The sequence below is a fragment of the Muntiacus reevesi genome, chromosome 14 (genome assembly GCF_963930625.1).
Source record: "Muntiacus reevesi chromosome 14, mMunRee1.1, whole genome shotgun sequence".
NCBI classification, from domain to species: Eukaryota; Metazoa; Chordata; class Mammalia; order Artiodactyla; family Cervidae; genus Muntiacus; species Muntiacus reevesi.
The window spans coordinates 60,135,224-60,151,699 of NC_089262.1; the positions used below are offsets into that span (position 1 = coordinate 60,135,224).

Genomic DNA, 16,476 nt, shown 5'->3' on the forward strand with positions numbered 1-16,476 from the left:
GTAGCTGTGGATCTGAGGAATGGCTGGGGCTGACTGAGGCGCCCAGAGGACACAAGGCCTGGGCCTGCACAGGACTTCCGACTGGCAGTGAACCCATCTGATGCAATGCCGACTTCCGTACTGGAGAGGGCAGCAGAGAGCAAGGAATGGGCCCTCTTCGCTGCTTTCAGGAAGCTTAATCAGCTGCATCACCCTTACTTCCTCAGGAGAGGCCTGGACAGGAGGACTGGAAGCGCCAAGAGATACATCTGTCCCGGGTTGCTCAAGGATAACTGGCCAGGACATTTCAAAGAGTTCGGAAGTCAACCTCTAGCCACTTGGCCCTGCCATGGTGATTGTTTTCCATTTGTAAGCAGGAAGTGGATAGTTTAAGCACCTTCACCTAAGCTGTCTCATTCACCATCAGAGTGATCCTGTGAGGTAAGGGGGTTGTAGGACTGTTTCATAGATGAGGAAACAGACGCCTAAAGATGTGAACACTTGCCCAGCCTTCCAGAGCCAGTTAGTGACAGAGTCGGACTTGCACTTCAGCCTCCTAAAATCAAACAGAGTTTAACTTTTCCTGCTAAATTCTCCTTTCTCAGGGACGGTCAATTTCTCAAAGACCTGTAGATTCTCTATGAGGAATTTAAATTTTTGTTTTAATAGTGATGATAATCTGTCACAGCTGTTATAAACAGATTCCGACTCCTCTGGATGACTACACTTGAGTAGTGATATGTACCATCAGAATGCTTGTGTTTCTGTTTTGATGTGTTTCTCTTTGAGTTTATATCAAGTGAAATCCAATTGACTTCTTGGTATACTCTGTCACTGAGATTTCTTGCCACAGGCTGAACACGGAAATGTGGGAGAACTGAATCATCTCAGGACACACAAAATACAGGCGTGTCAGACTAAAAAGGAATTTGCCTCATAATGTTCATGTTTACATTTCCAGTAGATGTGCACTGTGCTCTCCATCTTTGAAAATATCAATTTTCAACGATTCAATTAACAATAATTTTAGTAGTCAGTGTGCCTTGAAGAATGGCTCTGTTCTGGAGTACAGCAATAATTGGATTTGTTGTCCATTAAATGCAGATGAATATCTTCAAATCAAAGGGAAAACTTTTCAGAGTTATCAAGTGGCATCTGCATTGCTCACTTACAGAATGTTGGTTAAATGGTAGTTTTCCTGCTCCTGAATTACAAACAAAGGCTGGCGTGTATTAAAACTGCTGTTTTATGTGGAAACAGATGTTCTTGGGAGTTATATTTTCAAACTTACATTATAGGAAAAGACTAAATATATGACCGCGTGTGCATGCTCATTCCCTTCAGCCGTGTCTGACTCTGCGACCCTATGGACAGGGGCCTGCCAGGCTTCTCTGTCCATGGGCTTTTCCAGGCAAGAATACCGGAGTAGGTTGCCATTTCCTTCTCCAGGGATCTTCCCGACCCAGGGATTGAACCCATGTCTCTTACATCTCCTGCATTAGCAGGCAGGTTCTTTTACCGCTAGTGCCACCTGGGAAGCCCAAATATATGGCCAGATCTGAGCTAACATTTTTCTATTATTAGCTGCAAATTGGCAATTTAGTTTCTGTAAGACAATGTTGTCTGCTTACCTATCACATTAAATTAATATGAATTTGAATTTCATTAGCTTTATGATATTTGATTTAAATTTTGCTCTGCAATGTATATATTAACCTATAAACATGGAGTTTATACATTATTAGGGTTGTACGTGTAGAAAAAACATTATATTAAAAATTAAAATAATAGCTTGGGTCTGTAATAATTTCCCAAGAATGTGAAGGGTTCCATTCATCACCTGCTTTGAGGAATTTACACCTGAGAAAACCCTCTTATTCCCTTCCCACTCCAGGATGGCTCACCTCTGAGCAGTGTCCACAGATTCCATTTCTTCGTCTTTCTTCTTCCCTGACATCAGCCCCAAGTCTTACTGTAATTCTATATGGAGCTCCTGTACCTAACAGGGGGACTCTTCTTCTTGGGAAAAATTTTGAAATCTTAATCTAGTTCAATTACCCCATTTTATACATGGAAAAACTGGGGCCTAGATGGATAAAATGGCTCTGGTTCAAGGTCGCTAGAGACTGTAGCTGGCTCTCCTGACCCTCAGCACAGGGAACAGATCCACAGAAAGAGGGCGGGGTGCAGCAGTCATTGTCTGCACTGCCTGCTCGCTTCCTGTTTTCATTGAGAGGGAAACTCGACCGCAGGCAAGCCGCAGGGCAGTAGGAGAGGGGTTATCTTGAGTGCAGTGGACTACTCCCCCACTGGCCAATGGGCTGCACACACTCCCAGCCTGAGACGCCTGCTTCTCTGAGCCAAAACTACGGGGCACCATGACTGCACTAGGAATCAGCAGCCTGACCCTGGACTTGGATTTGCCAAGGGAGCCATTGCCCCTGTGCAGGCCTCAGCTTCCACTTCTGTAAAAATAGTCAGGGTTTTGATAGGATTTCAGGGTCTCCCAATATTCCCTGAAGACAAGAATCCCTTGGAGTGTTTCTTAAAAACCTACATCCCTGGGCCCCAACCCAGGTTTGGAATATCCAGGGGACGATGCCTATTAACTTGCATTTAACAAGGGCCTCAACTCATTGCTATCATCAGGAAAACACGGGGCTTGCTGAGCACTGGGGCCTCGGCTGGTCGTCAAAAAGGCCCAGATGCACTGCGAGCGTGGCTCTGAGAGGAGGGACCCGGAGTCAGCATCAGCAGTTCACTCCCAGTAGTCCTTCAGTGAGTCACTCAGCAAGGCTCCAAGGGACTGGGGAAGCAGGATGCGTGGCTTTCAAGCAGAGGAACTAGTCAAGAGAGGACAAGGGCAGGCCTTCAGGGAGAGACCGAGGCGGTTATGGGGGCAGCAGTGTGGTTGTCTGGGGATCAACATGCTGGAGAGGTCTGGGCCTGGAGTGGAGCCATCTCACTTCTTTCATGGATCTGAGCGCAGCCAGCTCTGTGGTTCTGTTTCAGAAGATGAATGTCCAGTATGGCCCATGGATGAGAGGTGGTCCTGCTTCAGAGGAACCGACTGAGTTTTCCCCAGGGAGTCATCCTGACCCGACAGGAGGCTGAGTGCCATTTTCTGTCTTAATGGGCAGTGACACCATCTAGTCAGAAACAGACACGCAGAGATGAAGGGTGTAAAAGAAAAGTTATTCTGACACTTGTTAGAACTGTGCGTGTGTGTGCTCAGTCATATCTGACTCTTTGTGACCCCATGGACTGCAGCCCACCAGGCTACTCTGTCCATGGGATTCTCCGGGCAAGAATACTGGAGTGGGTTGCCATTTGCTATTCTAGGGGATCTCCCGATCCAGGGACTGAAGCCATGTCTCTTGTGTCTCCTGCGCTGGCAGGTGGACTTTTAAACTACTGAGCCAATTAGAACAATAGGGAATGCTTATTTTGAGAATATTTAAAGAGCAGAGAGAAACTAAACTCCAGATACAGCAATGGAAACTGGGGATTTATGGCCAACAAGCAGAATAAGGGGGTCAGTGGATGAAAAGTTACTAGGAGGAATTTGATCAAGGGTAGAGGGACCCTTGATAAACTGGATTCTTGCTAAAGAAGGCCAAGGTGATTACCTATCAAGAGTGGGAGATTCTCACTAAACTGGCTTAGGAAGAACTGTGCCAAGACTGGGCCCAGCAGGCAAAGGTCAAGTCAAGAAGAGGGTTGAGAATAAATCAGCGGGTAAAATACTGACCAATTTAAACTGACTTTGCTCCTGAAATAGGTTGATTGATTCATCAAACCTTCAATTATTTTAGAGACAGCACTACATACATGCTAGACGAGAACCCAGGTCTCCAGGATGAACCCTGAACCAAGAATCTTCAGACTACGGAACTCAAAGAATAGAAATGCTTTTACCAGAGCCCTTTACAAAATGAGAAGTCCTCCAATAGAGAAAATCTGACTTCCAGAAGCACCGGTAGCATATAAGGACTGATATCAGACTAACCAATCAGCTTCCCAAATTTGAAATTCCCCTAATCCTTACATTTTGCCTGAACCCTGACTCAGAGACACAGATTTGAGCTGGGTTTCTTGCCTCCTTGTCAGCTGGCCTTGAAATAAAACCTTTTCTCAAAAACCATAGAGAAGGCAATGGCAACTCACTCCAGTACTCTTGCCTGGAAAATCCCATGGACGGAGGAGCCTGGTAGGCTGCAGTCCACGGGGTCGATGGGAGTCGGACACGACTGAGTGACTTCTCTTTCACTCTTCACTTTCATGCATTGGAGAAGGAAATGGCAACCCACTCCAGTGTTCTTGCCTGGAGAATCCCAGGGCTGGGGGACCCTTGTGGGCTGCCGTCTATGGGGTCGGACAGAGTCAGACACGACTGAAGCGACTTAGCAGCAGCAGCAGCAGCTCAAAAGCCGGTGCCGTGGCTTCTACATGCATCAGGCAGTGAGCTTGTGCTGTTACAGGAGGGGCTGATTAAGGTTTGTCAGGAAAGAAGTCTGTTAGAGGCTGAGAGTGGCCAGGCTGAGATAGGTAAACAAAAACCAGTGGGATCTGAATTTCTGTCGGGCTGAAGCAGCTGGCTGAGAGGAAGACTCATCCTCAGGTGAATACGAAAGACTGAACTGGGGGCTTGTACTGCTTGGCAGAAGTAGCGGTGATAATAATAAAATAGTACTAACTATAGCTCCAATTGATTGTTTACTACGTGCCAGTAATGTTGCACACATTTTTGGAAATCTTTAGAAAAACCCTCAAAGATGATGTGATTATTCTAAATTTACAGGTGATGGAACAGGCTCAGAAAAAATGTTCAAATCAGGAGCTGAATCCAGGTCAGAATAATTCTAAAACTCCAATTATTTCCACTATGGTATGAATCTTATATATATACTCATTTGAAGAGAGAATGGATTTGTAAAGTGAATGAATAAGTGAACCCATGAATTCTATTCAAGTCTAAAATAGGTTTCCTGATAAAAGGACTCATGTCTCTCAAATCTCGAGAATTGTATGAGCCTCTTATCCACACTAACTGCCCCTCTTCCTCTGTTACTGTTTCACTGCCTCACCTTCCATAATGCTAAAAAAAACAAGTGATTAAGATGCACAACAGGGAGGGTTAACTGGCTGCAAGCCTGGATTCTTGGTGGGCAGCCTCGCTCATGGAAACCCTGGGGATGGAGACGGGCCCATGGCCACCACGCGGACCTGGCCGTGTTGATATCCCGGGGCCACTGTCTTGCCTTTGCCCAGTTTCCACTAAAGGCCACTGATCAAGGTGGTGAACAGAGAGGAAGACTTGTGACTTAGGTGTGGAGAAGCGTCGTTCCACAGCCTGCCATCCGTGGTGATGTAGTCTGTTTCCAGAAATGCACTGTTGATGTGAATACTCAAATGGCTGGAAATATTAACAGCTAATCCAAACCATCAGAATGGTTGACTCCAAGTCTAACAAAGAAGGATAAACAAAATCTTTCTAAACTAGGGAATAGCTTTGGATTATTTTTCTTTGCTTTTCCAACTCATCAGAGATAAGCTTTCATCACCAGAATGTTTTATTACTATTTTTCTAATTGGCTTTATTATTTTGTTATTTTGTTAATCAAGCTAATCACAAGCATAGCATCTTTATATCTGTATTACTGATTTGTTTCTTTCAAACCATGTTGACATTTCAACTGTTTATGAACCAACTTTTTTCTTTCTTTCTTTTGATGAAATGGGTCATGTCTTATTGGCTTCTTTGAAGGTTGGCTGCCTTTTTAGGGACATTTTAATCATACTGATTGGTATGCTTATGAAATGTATAGTGAGGACAGATTCATAGGAGGCTGGAGTGGAGAAGAAGGAAATAATTATCTGCCTAGTGTAAAATGTGTACTTGAAATGTTCTGTGTAAGCTGCCAACTATAAAAGGTCACGAAATAATGGAGTGAGCTATTTAGGAGAACACAGTTGCTTTGCGTCTGGTCTCAGCCTATGGATAGTGATGTTCTCAGTGAAAAATGTTTGGGGGTGCTCACCCTGGCAGCTCCTACTTCTTGAGAGACCCCCCATAGTCGTTTCCCCAACCAATGTTGTTGGTTGTGGAATGGACCTGCCCTTGGGTTCTTATTACAGTTGCAAATTGTACCTCAGCAACAACTGATTGTGTTAGGGAACTTTGAAAAAACCAGTTTTATTATTCAAAAGTCCTGGAGGATAGAGAGCACACCTGGGGTCACACAGCAGGGTTGGGTGTGGGGCAGTGAAACCCAGGGTTCTGCCTTTACTGGGGTAGAAGGCAGAGTGCCTAGGGTTTCACAGGTTAAGTTTATTGGTGAATTCTAAAGCTAGTGTGAGAATATAGTTCTTAGTATTATTTAGGGCTTCCCTGGTGGCACAGTGGTAAAGAATCCACCTGCCAATGCAGGAGATATCCCTGGGTTGGGAAGATCCGCTGGAGAATGAAATGGCAACCCACTCTAGTATTCTTGCCTGGAAAATCCCATGGACAGAGGAGCCTGGCGGGCTACAGTCCATGGGGTTGAAGAACAGTCAGACACAATTTAGCGACTAAACAACAAGGGGTCTTATTTTAAATGAACACTTGTTGTAGTTGTATCTTGCTTCAAAGAAGCCGTTACCCATTTCATCAAATCTAACCTAAGGTGCTTTTAAGATTGATGGTTTCTCCATCCTGCTGGAATGCAGTCAACGGAAAATTTCTTATAACTACATCATGACATCATGGATAAGGAAATGGCAACCCAATCCAGTACTCCTGCCTGGACAATCCCATGGACGGAGGAGCCTGGCAGGATGCAGTCCATGGGGTAGCAAAGTCGGACGCAACTGAGTGACTTCACTTTCTTTCTTTACATCATGACTGCCACCTGGGGGACAGTTGTTGTATGACATATTGACTGCATCCCGTTTTCCCAGATGGATGCTAATTTTAGAGGTAAAAATGAGAAAAAAAAAGAGTGTACTTTGGAATTGTTGAAACAGGATATATTTGCATAAAACATATTAATGACATTATTTATACATAAAATTTTCATATTAGATCCTTAAATAATGTCTCTGGTTTTTAAAAATATGGCTTGATTTATTAAATCCCAGTAGATGCACAATGTTGATGAAATGTCACTATTGCACAATGGAGGTGACAGCTGCCAGTACAGCCTCACAGAAGCTATGTTTGTTGCCTGCTGCTGCTGCTGCTAAGTCACTTCAGTCGTGTCTGACTCTCTGCAACCCCATGGACGGCAGCCCACCAGGCTCCCCCGTCCCTGGGATTCTCCAGGCAAGAACACTGGAGTGGGTACCTTTCACCTGTCGAGAGAAAAGGCTCTTACATCAGTATATGATTTAGTCCTGATCATCTTCATTTTCTCTCTCTCTCTCTTTCCTTTCAGAAAATATAGATAGAAAGTTATTCACAGTCAACTCCTTCTCTTTCAAATAAGACAGTTAATAGCAGACCTCATGAGATAGGTAGCGGGTGCTTTTTGTCCCTTGGTGTGCCAAGAGACAGCCCTCAGTACATTTGTACTGTGAACATGCACACACGCCGGCTCCTACGGGAGGTCTGGTTCCTTTACTGTTTACTAGCAGTGTGAGCCTTGCACTTCTCTGGGTGTCAGTTTCCTTGACTCATGGATACATTCACCCATCCTCCCAGCTCTGAGGGACTCCTACGTGAAGCCAGTGAGGTGATGTGCAGATGCATTTTGGTATCTCTTAAAAGCTTTCTGCAAATGTTTAATGAAACTGACTGAAACAATTCTTGGAGAGTGTTTTGGCAAGTGTCTGAAGTGGTAGAATCAAGACTTCCCAATTTAAATTTTTTAAAAAATAATTTTGGAACAAAATCCAAGGGTTGGATCTAAGCCTTTGTGTGGTTAAGAATTTGGCCAACTTTCAGGTTTAAAAATGATGACAAGCTGTTATCTTAAGGGATGGCCATTGACCCACTGGCAGTGATGGCATTCTATTGCCAGTGGGCAGAGCACAGGTTGCTGGGAAGCCCACCCAAGAGCAGCCTCAACTTTCTCTTGGGTGTACGCTTATGTGGCAGGCACATGGGGACTCCCTGAGCATAAACCCCTTTCTTCAGGCAGCCAAACTTCAGAGCCCTCATAGTCTCCAAAATGAGCCCTTGAGGTTGTGGGAAGCTTGTGACTCAGGGACCCAGTGGGGAGCAGACTCGGGGCCCCTCAAAGCAGGTGAACGTTTCCGGGGCTTCCTCACTTGGGGATTCCTCTCTTCATCTCCTCTTGATGGCCCCAAATTGGATTAATCCTCCCCAGGTCCTGACTATCTGTCTGACAGAAGGATTGTAAGTGTGTGTGACCCCGGCACTGGGTGATGAAGAAAATCTGACCTCTGGGACCCGTGGGCTGCAAAAAATCTCCTTCGGTCATGATCATGGAAAGTCGTTTTTAGCGGCAATGAAAATCATGGCTGGTTCTATTGTTTGGTAACTAGGTTAGCCTATTTACCAATTTTAGGGCAAAAACTTAATTGGAGACGATATGTGCTAATGCATATAGTTAACTTTATTAAAATGTGTTTATAATGAAACTATTATATAATGTGTGTATATATATGTGTGTGTGTCATGTTCATACAGCAGTTATAAGCATATTGACATTTATGGGGAGTTTTGATTATTGGAAGTGACTGGCAGTGGATGCACCTGAGCCATTCTTGTGAGGAATCTTAACTCCCTGGGAACCCCAAGGAACTAAGTATGACCCAGGCGGCTGATTTAACGCCCACCAGCTTGGTTACTCAGGATTTACCTGCCGCTGCCCTCCAGGCAAAGTTGTCCAGGAGCCAGAGTTTGGAGAATCCCTGCTGATACTTTAAGTGCCTCGAAGCCATTGGCTAAAACACAGAGAAAGTATCATTGGGTGGCTCCGGGATGTGACCCAAATGTTCTTGTTTTGTAGAGTCATTTTATTTATTTTTCCAAAAATTAGAAATGTCACCTTTTTTACGACACAGATCTGAAGGCATTTCCTTTGCAGTGGAGAAAGGAGAGACTTCCGCCACCTGTAAGAGAAGGAACAGGCTTGACTGTTCTGATACACAGTAATTTACTTGGGGTTGCAGAACATACTGGAGTGAAGCGAGGATTCTCTGAGGGATGGCCGAGCTGAGGCTCTGCCATCTTGCCTCATTAAAGGCTGCTCTGTGAATGCTGGTGAGAGGGAGAGGGGAGGGAAGGAGGAAAGGAGGAAACTGGCAGGGCCCAAGCTTTTAGGAAGCAGGTGTCAGGTTCAACAAGAATCGTTTAGTCCTACTAAAGATAATCTAGAAGGATCTTTCTGCAGAAAGTATCCTGTTTCTCAATATGTAGGAGTTCTAAGCCAAGCACAAATTGTGTCCTCTCCAGGCAGTTAGACTTGTCTGGGCAGATGGATGCATCATAGGAGCCATGTTGTTCGGGGTGGAGGCTCTTCTGTGGGAAGGTTGGTGGAGGAGGTTCAGACAGCGAGGGATGGAGAGAGAGCAAGCTGAATGCGCCTGTTCCTGGCTCCTGGGCTGGTCCTCTGGAATCTGAACTCGTACCTGAGCCTTAGAGAGAGGGGAGGGGTGGGGGAGGGTGAGCAAATGCAACCCGGACTAAAGGAGCTGGGTTTGATTTTTTTTAATTGAAGTGTAGTTGATTTACAATGTTGTTTTAGTTTCAGGCATACAGCAGAGTGATTCAGTTATACATCTATCTATATTCTTCAGATTCTTTTCCATTGTAAGTTACTACAGGATGTTGAATATAGTTCCCCATGCTATATAGTGGGTCCTTGTTGTTTATTTTATATATAGAAGTGTATATCTGTTAATCCCAAACTTCTAATTTATCCCTACCCTGCTACCCTCTCTGGTAACCAGAAGTTTGTTTTCTATGTCTGTGAGTCTATTTTAGTTTTGTATATAGATTAATTTGCATTACTTTTTAGATTCTGCATATAAGTGATATCATATGATATTTGTCACTTTTTGACTTCCTTCACTTAATATGATAATCTCTAGGCCCATCCATGTTGCCTCAAATGGCATTATTCCATTCTTTTTCATGACTGAGTAATATTATATTGTGTATATATCAATCACGTCCTCTTGGTCCATTCATCTGTTGATGGACATTTAGGTTGCTTCCATGTCTTAGTCCCTGTAAATAGTGCTGTGTGAACATGGGGTGCATGTATCTTTTTGAGTTAGCGTTCTCATCTTATCTGGATAATATGCCCAGGAGTTGGATTGCGGGATCATACGGTAGCTCTATTTTTTACTTTTTTAAGGAACCTCCATACTGTTCTCCATAGGAGGCTGCACCAATTTACATTCCCATCAACAGTATACGAGGGTTCTCTTTTCCCCATACCCTCTCCAGCATTAGTTATTTGTAAACTTTTTAATGATGGCTCTTCTGATTGTTATGAGATTAGGGTTATCATGGTTTTGGTTTGCTTTTTTCTAATAATTGAGCTTCTCTGGTAGCTCAGCTGGTAAAGAATATGCCTGCAATGTGGGAAATCCTGGTTTGAATCCTGGTCAGGAAGATCCACTGGAGAAGGGATAGGCTACCCACTCCAGTATTCTTGGGCTTCCCTGGTGGCTCAGCTGGTGAAGAATCCGCCTGCAATGTGGGAGACCTGAGTTTGATCCCTGGGTTGGGAAGATCCCCTGGAGAAGGGAAAGGCTACCCACTCCAGTATTCTGGCCTGAAGAATTTGTCCATGGGGCTGGCAAAGAGTCAACACAGAGTGATTTTCACTTTTCACTTTCTACTAACTGCTAAGTCACTTCAATCGTATCCAACTCTGTGCGACCCCGTAGACGGCAGCCCACCAGGCTCCCCTGTCCCAGGGATTCTCCAGGCAAGAGTACTGGAGTGGGGTGCCGTTTCCTTTTCCAATGCATGAAAGTGAAAAATGAAAGTGAAGTCACTCAGTCATGTCCGACCCTTAGCGACCCCATGGACTGCAGCCTACCAGGCTCCTCCATCCATGGGATTCTCCAGGCAAGAGTACTAGAGTGGGTGCCATTGCCTTCTCCATTTCACTTTCTAATAATTAGCAGTTGTGCCTTTCATGTGCCTATTGGCTGACTGTATGTCTTCTTTGGAGAAATGTCTATTTAGGTCTTCTACCTGTTTTCTAGATTGAGGTGTGTTTTTGTTTGTTTATTTTTTAATTGAGCTGTACAAACTGTTTGTATGTTGTTGGTGCATAAGGAGCTGTTTCTGTGAAAAGTTTTTAGCGTTCAGATGGCAAAGCGGGACACAGAGTCTGGGAGAGGGATTTTCTTCTTGTTTCCTTACACCTGTTAAAAAGTTTAGCATCAAAAATCAACTGTGGTTAAACAGAAAAGGAATGGACTGAAAAGCTGTCATTTCACAGAAATACCAGGAAGCTTGAAAGGCAGGCTGGCGGAAGGCTGGAATAAGGGAGACCAGGCATCTGCAGGCCCAGAGCGATGTCTTGCCAGTGAGGATGTGACTGTGACACTTTGCACAGCATCTGCTTCTCCCAGAAACTGGACATTGCTGTGCTCACTGCTGCCGCTGCTATGGACTCCACTGTTCTCAGAGCTTTGTGCCAATAAACCAATAAAAAGTCTGGAGTGGGAGTGTCTGATTGGTTAAACTTTCATCACATAGTTGCATTTTAACTGCAAGGTAGGCTGGGTAAAGGAGTAGCTGGCTTTCTGGCTCCTTTAAAGGGAAGTGATTGAGACATTGTTTTAGGAGCACACCTACTTCTGCTATATTGATTACGCCAGGGCCTTTGACTGTGAGAGTGACTGAGTGACTGTGTAGATCACAAACTGGAAAATTCTTCAAGAGATGGGAATACCAGGCCACTTTACCTGCTTCCTGAGAAATCTATGTGCAGGTCAAGAAGCAACAGTTAGAACCAGACATGGAACAACAGACTGGTTCCAAATCAGGAAGGAGTACATCAAGGCTGTATGTTGTCACCCTGCTTATTTAACTTATATGCAGAGTACATCATGTGAAATGCCAGGCTGGATGAAGCACAAGCTGGAATCAAGATTGCTGGGAGAAATATCAATAACCTAAGATATGCAGGTGATACCACCCTGATGGCAGAAAGTGAAGAGGAACTGAAGAGCCTTTTAATGAAAGTGAAAGAGGAGAATGAAAAAGCTGGCTTAAAACTCAACATTCAGAAAACTAAGATCATGGCATCTGGTCCCATCACTTCATGGCAAATAGATGGTAAACAATGGAAACAGTGAGAGACTATATTTTTTGGCCTCCAAAATTACTGCAGATGGTGACTGCAGCCATGAAATTAAAAGATGCTTGCTCCTTAGAAGAAAAGCTTTGACCAACCTGGATGCATCAGTGGTCATGTATGGATGTGAGAGTTGGACTATAAAGAAAGCTGAGTGCTGAAGAATTGGTGCTTTTGAACTATGGTGTTGGAGAAGACTCTTGAAAGTCCCATGGACAGCAAGGAGATCCAACTAGTCAATCCTAAAGGAAATCAGTCCTGAATGTTCATTAGAAGGACTGATGCTGAAACTCCAATACTTTGACCACCTGATGTGAAGAACTGGCTTCTTGGAAAAGACCCTGATGCTGGGAAAGGTTGAAGGCAGGAGGAGAAGGGGATGACAGAGGATGAGATGGTTGGACGGCATCACCGACTCAATGGACATGTGTTTGAGCAAGCTCCAGGAGTTGGCAATGAACAGGGAAGACTGGCGTGGTGCAGTCCATGGGGTCACAAAGAGCTGCACATGACTGAGTGACTGAACTGACTTTAGGAGCACCAGGAAATGGGTGAACTTACACAGGAAATAAAATATGCCTGGTCTGTAAAAGTTAGCATAAAACCAAAGATAATGACAAACTGATTGTCAGAATAAATCTGTTTTAAGATGAATCAGCCAGTTATCTATATATTTACCTTTATGTAGAAAAGGAGAGGAAAGAAAGAAAAAGTTCTAAGACAAATTGTTTTTAACAAATATCATTTGTTTGAATGACATGGATACACACCATTACATACTTGTCCAAACCCATAGAATGTATAACACCAAAGGTGAACCCTAATGTAAACCACGGACTTTGAGGGATTAAAATATGCCTCATGTTTTAATCATCATTTGTAACAAGGGTTCCACTCTGGCGGGGATATTGATAAGGGTGCATGTGAGGGAACAATGATATATGGGAAATCTGTGTATCTTCACTTAATTTTGCTGTCAGCCTAAAACTTTCCTAAAAATTAAAGTTCTTAAAAATTAAAAAGTAGGGACTTCCCAGTGGCACAGTGGATAAGAGTCTGCCTGTCAGTGCAGGAGACACGATTTCAATTCCTGGTCCAGGAAGATCCCCCATGCTTTGGAGCAGCTAAGCCCATGCCCACAGCTACTAGTCCACGCTCTAGAGCCTGTGAGCCCCAGCTATTGAAGCCACGAGCTCTAGAGCCTGGGCCCCACAACGAGAGGCCTCGGCGCCGCAATGAAGGGCAGCCTCCGCCCTCTGCGCAAAGCCTGCACAAAGCAAAGAAGAGCCGGCACAACCAAAAATAATTTTTTTAAAAAACATTAAGAAATATTCCTTGGTATATACATTTCCTTAGTATATAAAGAACTTTTTACATCAGAAAAAGGACAATAACCTAACGGAAAAGTGGGACAAGTGAACACTTAAATACCAATGGCTTAGCTTGTGAAAAGTTGTCCAATCTTGCTTGCAATTAAAGTGGAAACGAGCTACCATTTTATAAACCCTGCAGGGATGATGAACAGTCTTCACCTACTCAAAGATCATGAAGATATTCTCCTATGTGTTCCTCCAAAGATTTGTTATAGGTCTAGATCTATAATCCATCTCTAGATAACTTTTTAGTAAGATGTGAGAACTGAAATTTAAGTTTTTCTCACAGTGATATTTAATGACCCAGGGCTGTTTATTGAAAATAAAAATATTTGCTCCACTGAGTCTCAGCGGTGTTGTTGTGTAAATGAATTGACACGTCTGTACACATCTGTCTCTAGAGTCTCTATTCTGTTCCATGGGTTTATTTGCTTTGTCAACACCTGTCTTAATCACTGTTGCTTTATAGTACGTCTTTTTTTTTTTTTTTTTTTCAGTGGGTTTTGTCATACATTGATGTGAATCAGCCATAGAGTTACACGAATTCCCCATCCCGGTCTCCCATCCCACCTCCCTCTCCACCCAATTCCTCTGGGTCTTCCCAGCCCAACAGGCCCGAGCACTTGACTCATGCCTCCCACCTGGGCTGGTGGTCTGTTTCACCACAGATAATATACATGCTGTTCTTTCGAAACATCCCACCCTCCCCTTCTCCCACAGAGTTCAAAAGTCTGTTCTGTACTTCTACGTCTCTTCTTCTGCCCTGCATAAAGGGCCATCGTTACCATCTTTCTAAATTCCGTATATATGTGTTAGTATACTGTAATGTTCTTTATCTTTCTGGCTCACCTCACTCTGTATAATGGGCTCCAGTTTCATCCATCTCATTAGAACTGATTCAAATGAATTCTTTTTAATGGCTGAGTAATATTCCATGGTGTATATGTACCACAGCTTCCTTATCCGTTCATCTGCTGATGGGCATCTAGGTTGCTTCCATGTCCTGGCTATTATAAACAGTGCTGCGATGAACATTGGGGTGCACGTGTCTCTTTCAGATCTGGATTCCTCAGTGTGTATGCCCAGAAGTGGTATTGATGGGTCATATGGTAGTTCTATTTCCAGTTTTTTAAGAAATCTCCACACTGTTTTCCATAGTGGCTGTACTAGTTTGCATTCCCACCAACAGTGTAAGAGGGTTCCCTTTTCTCCACACCCTCTCCAGCATTTATTGCTTGTAGACTTTTGGATAGCAGCCATCCTGACTGGCGTGTAATGGTACCTCATTGTGGTTTTGATTTGCATTTCTCTGATAATGAGCGATGTTGAGCATCTTTTCATGTGTTTGTTAGCCATCTGTATGTCTTCTTTGGAGAAATGTCTGTTTAGTTCTTTGGCCCATTTTTTGATTGGGTCATTTATTTTTCTGGAATTGAGCTTCAGGAGTTGCTTGTATATTTTTGAGATTAATCCTTTGTCTGTTTCCTCATTTGCTATTATTTTCTCCCAATCTGAGGGCTGTCTTTTCACCTTACTTATAGTTTCCTTTGTTGTGCAAAAGCTTTTAAGTTTCATTAGGTCCCATTTGTTTATTTTTGCTTTTATTTCCAATATTCTGGGAGGTAGGTCATAGAAGATCTTGCTGTGATTTATGTCAGAGAGTGTTTTGCCTATGTTCTCCTCTAGGAGTTTTATAGTTTCTGGTCTTACATTTAGATCTTTAATCCATTTTGAGTTTATTTTTGTGTATGGTGTTAGAAAGTGTTCTAGTTTCATTCTTTTACAAGTGGTTGACCAGTTTTCCCAGCACCACTTGTTAAAGAGATTATCTTTTTTCCATTGTATATCCTTGCCTCCTTTGTCAAAGATAAGGTGTCCATAGGTTCGTGGATTTATCTCTGGGCTTTCTGTTCTGTTCCATTGATCTATATTTCTGTCTTTGTGCCAGTACCATACTGTCTTGATGACTGTGGCTTTGTAGTAGAGTCTGAAGTCAGGCAGGTTGATTCCTCCAGTTCCATTCTTCTTTCTCAAGATTACTTTGGCTATTCGAGGTTTTTTGTATTTCCATACAAATTGTGAAATTATTTGTTCTAGTTCTGTGAAAAATACCATTGGTAGCTTGATAGGGATTGCATTGAATCTATAGATTGCTTTGGGTAGAATAGCCATTTTGACAATATTGATGCTTCCAATCCATGAACACGGTATGTTTTTCCATCTGTTTGTGTCTTCTTTGATTTCTTTCATCAATGTTTTATAGTTTTCTGTGTATAGGTCTTTTGTTTCTTTAGGTAGATATACTCCTAAGTATTTTATTCTTTTTGTTGCAATGGTGAATGGTATTGTTTCCTTAATTTCTCTTTCTGTTTTTTCATTGTTAGTATATAGGAATGCAAGGGATTTCTGTGTGTTAATTTTATATCCTGCAACTTTACTATATTCATTGATTAGCTCTAGTAATTTTCTGGAAGAGTCTTTAGGGTTTTCTATGTAGAGGATCATGTCATCTGCAAACAGCGAGAGTTTCACTTCTTCTTTTCCTATCTGGATTCCTTTTACGTCTTTTTCTGCTCTGATTGCTGTGGCCAAAACTTCCAACACTATGTTGAATAGTAGTGGTGAGAGTGGGCATCCTTGTCTTGTTCCTGATTTCAGAGGAAATGCTTTCAATTTTTCACCATTGAGGGTGATGCTTGCTGTGGGTTTGTCATATATAGCTTTTATTATGTTGAGGTATGTTCCTTCTATTCCTGCTTTCTGGAGAGTTTTAATCATAAATGAGTGTTCAATTTTGTCAAAGGCTTTCTCTGCATCTATTGAGATAATCGTATGGTTTTTATCTTCCAATT

The 16,476-nt window shown here is 43.1% G+C and overlaps 1 long non-coding RNA gene across 1 annotated transcript in view; it reads left to right on the plus strand.

The window, feature by feature from the left end:
- Positions 1-16,476, plus strand: part of LOC136146577 (uncharacterized) — a 38,298-nt gene continuing 21,822 nt past the window's right edge. Inside the window, exon 1 of the long non-coding RNA XR_010659021.1 lies at positions 1-420. This is a non-coding gene — a long non-coding RNA (uncharacterized lncRNA). The remainder of the gene's footprint in view (positions 421-16,476) is intronic.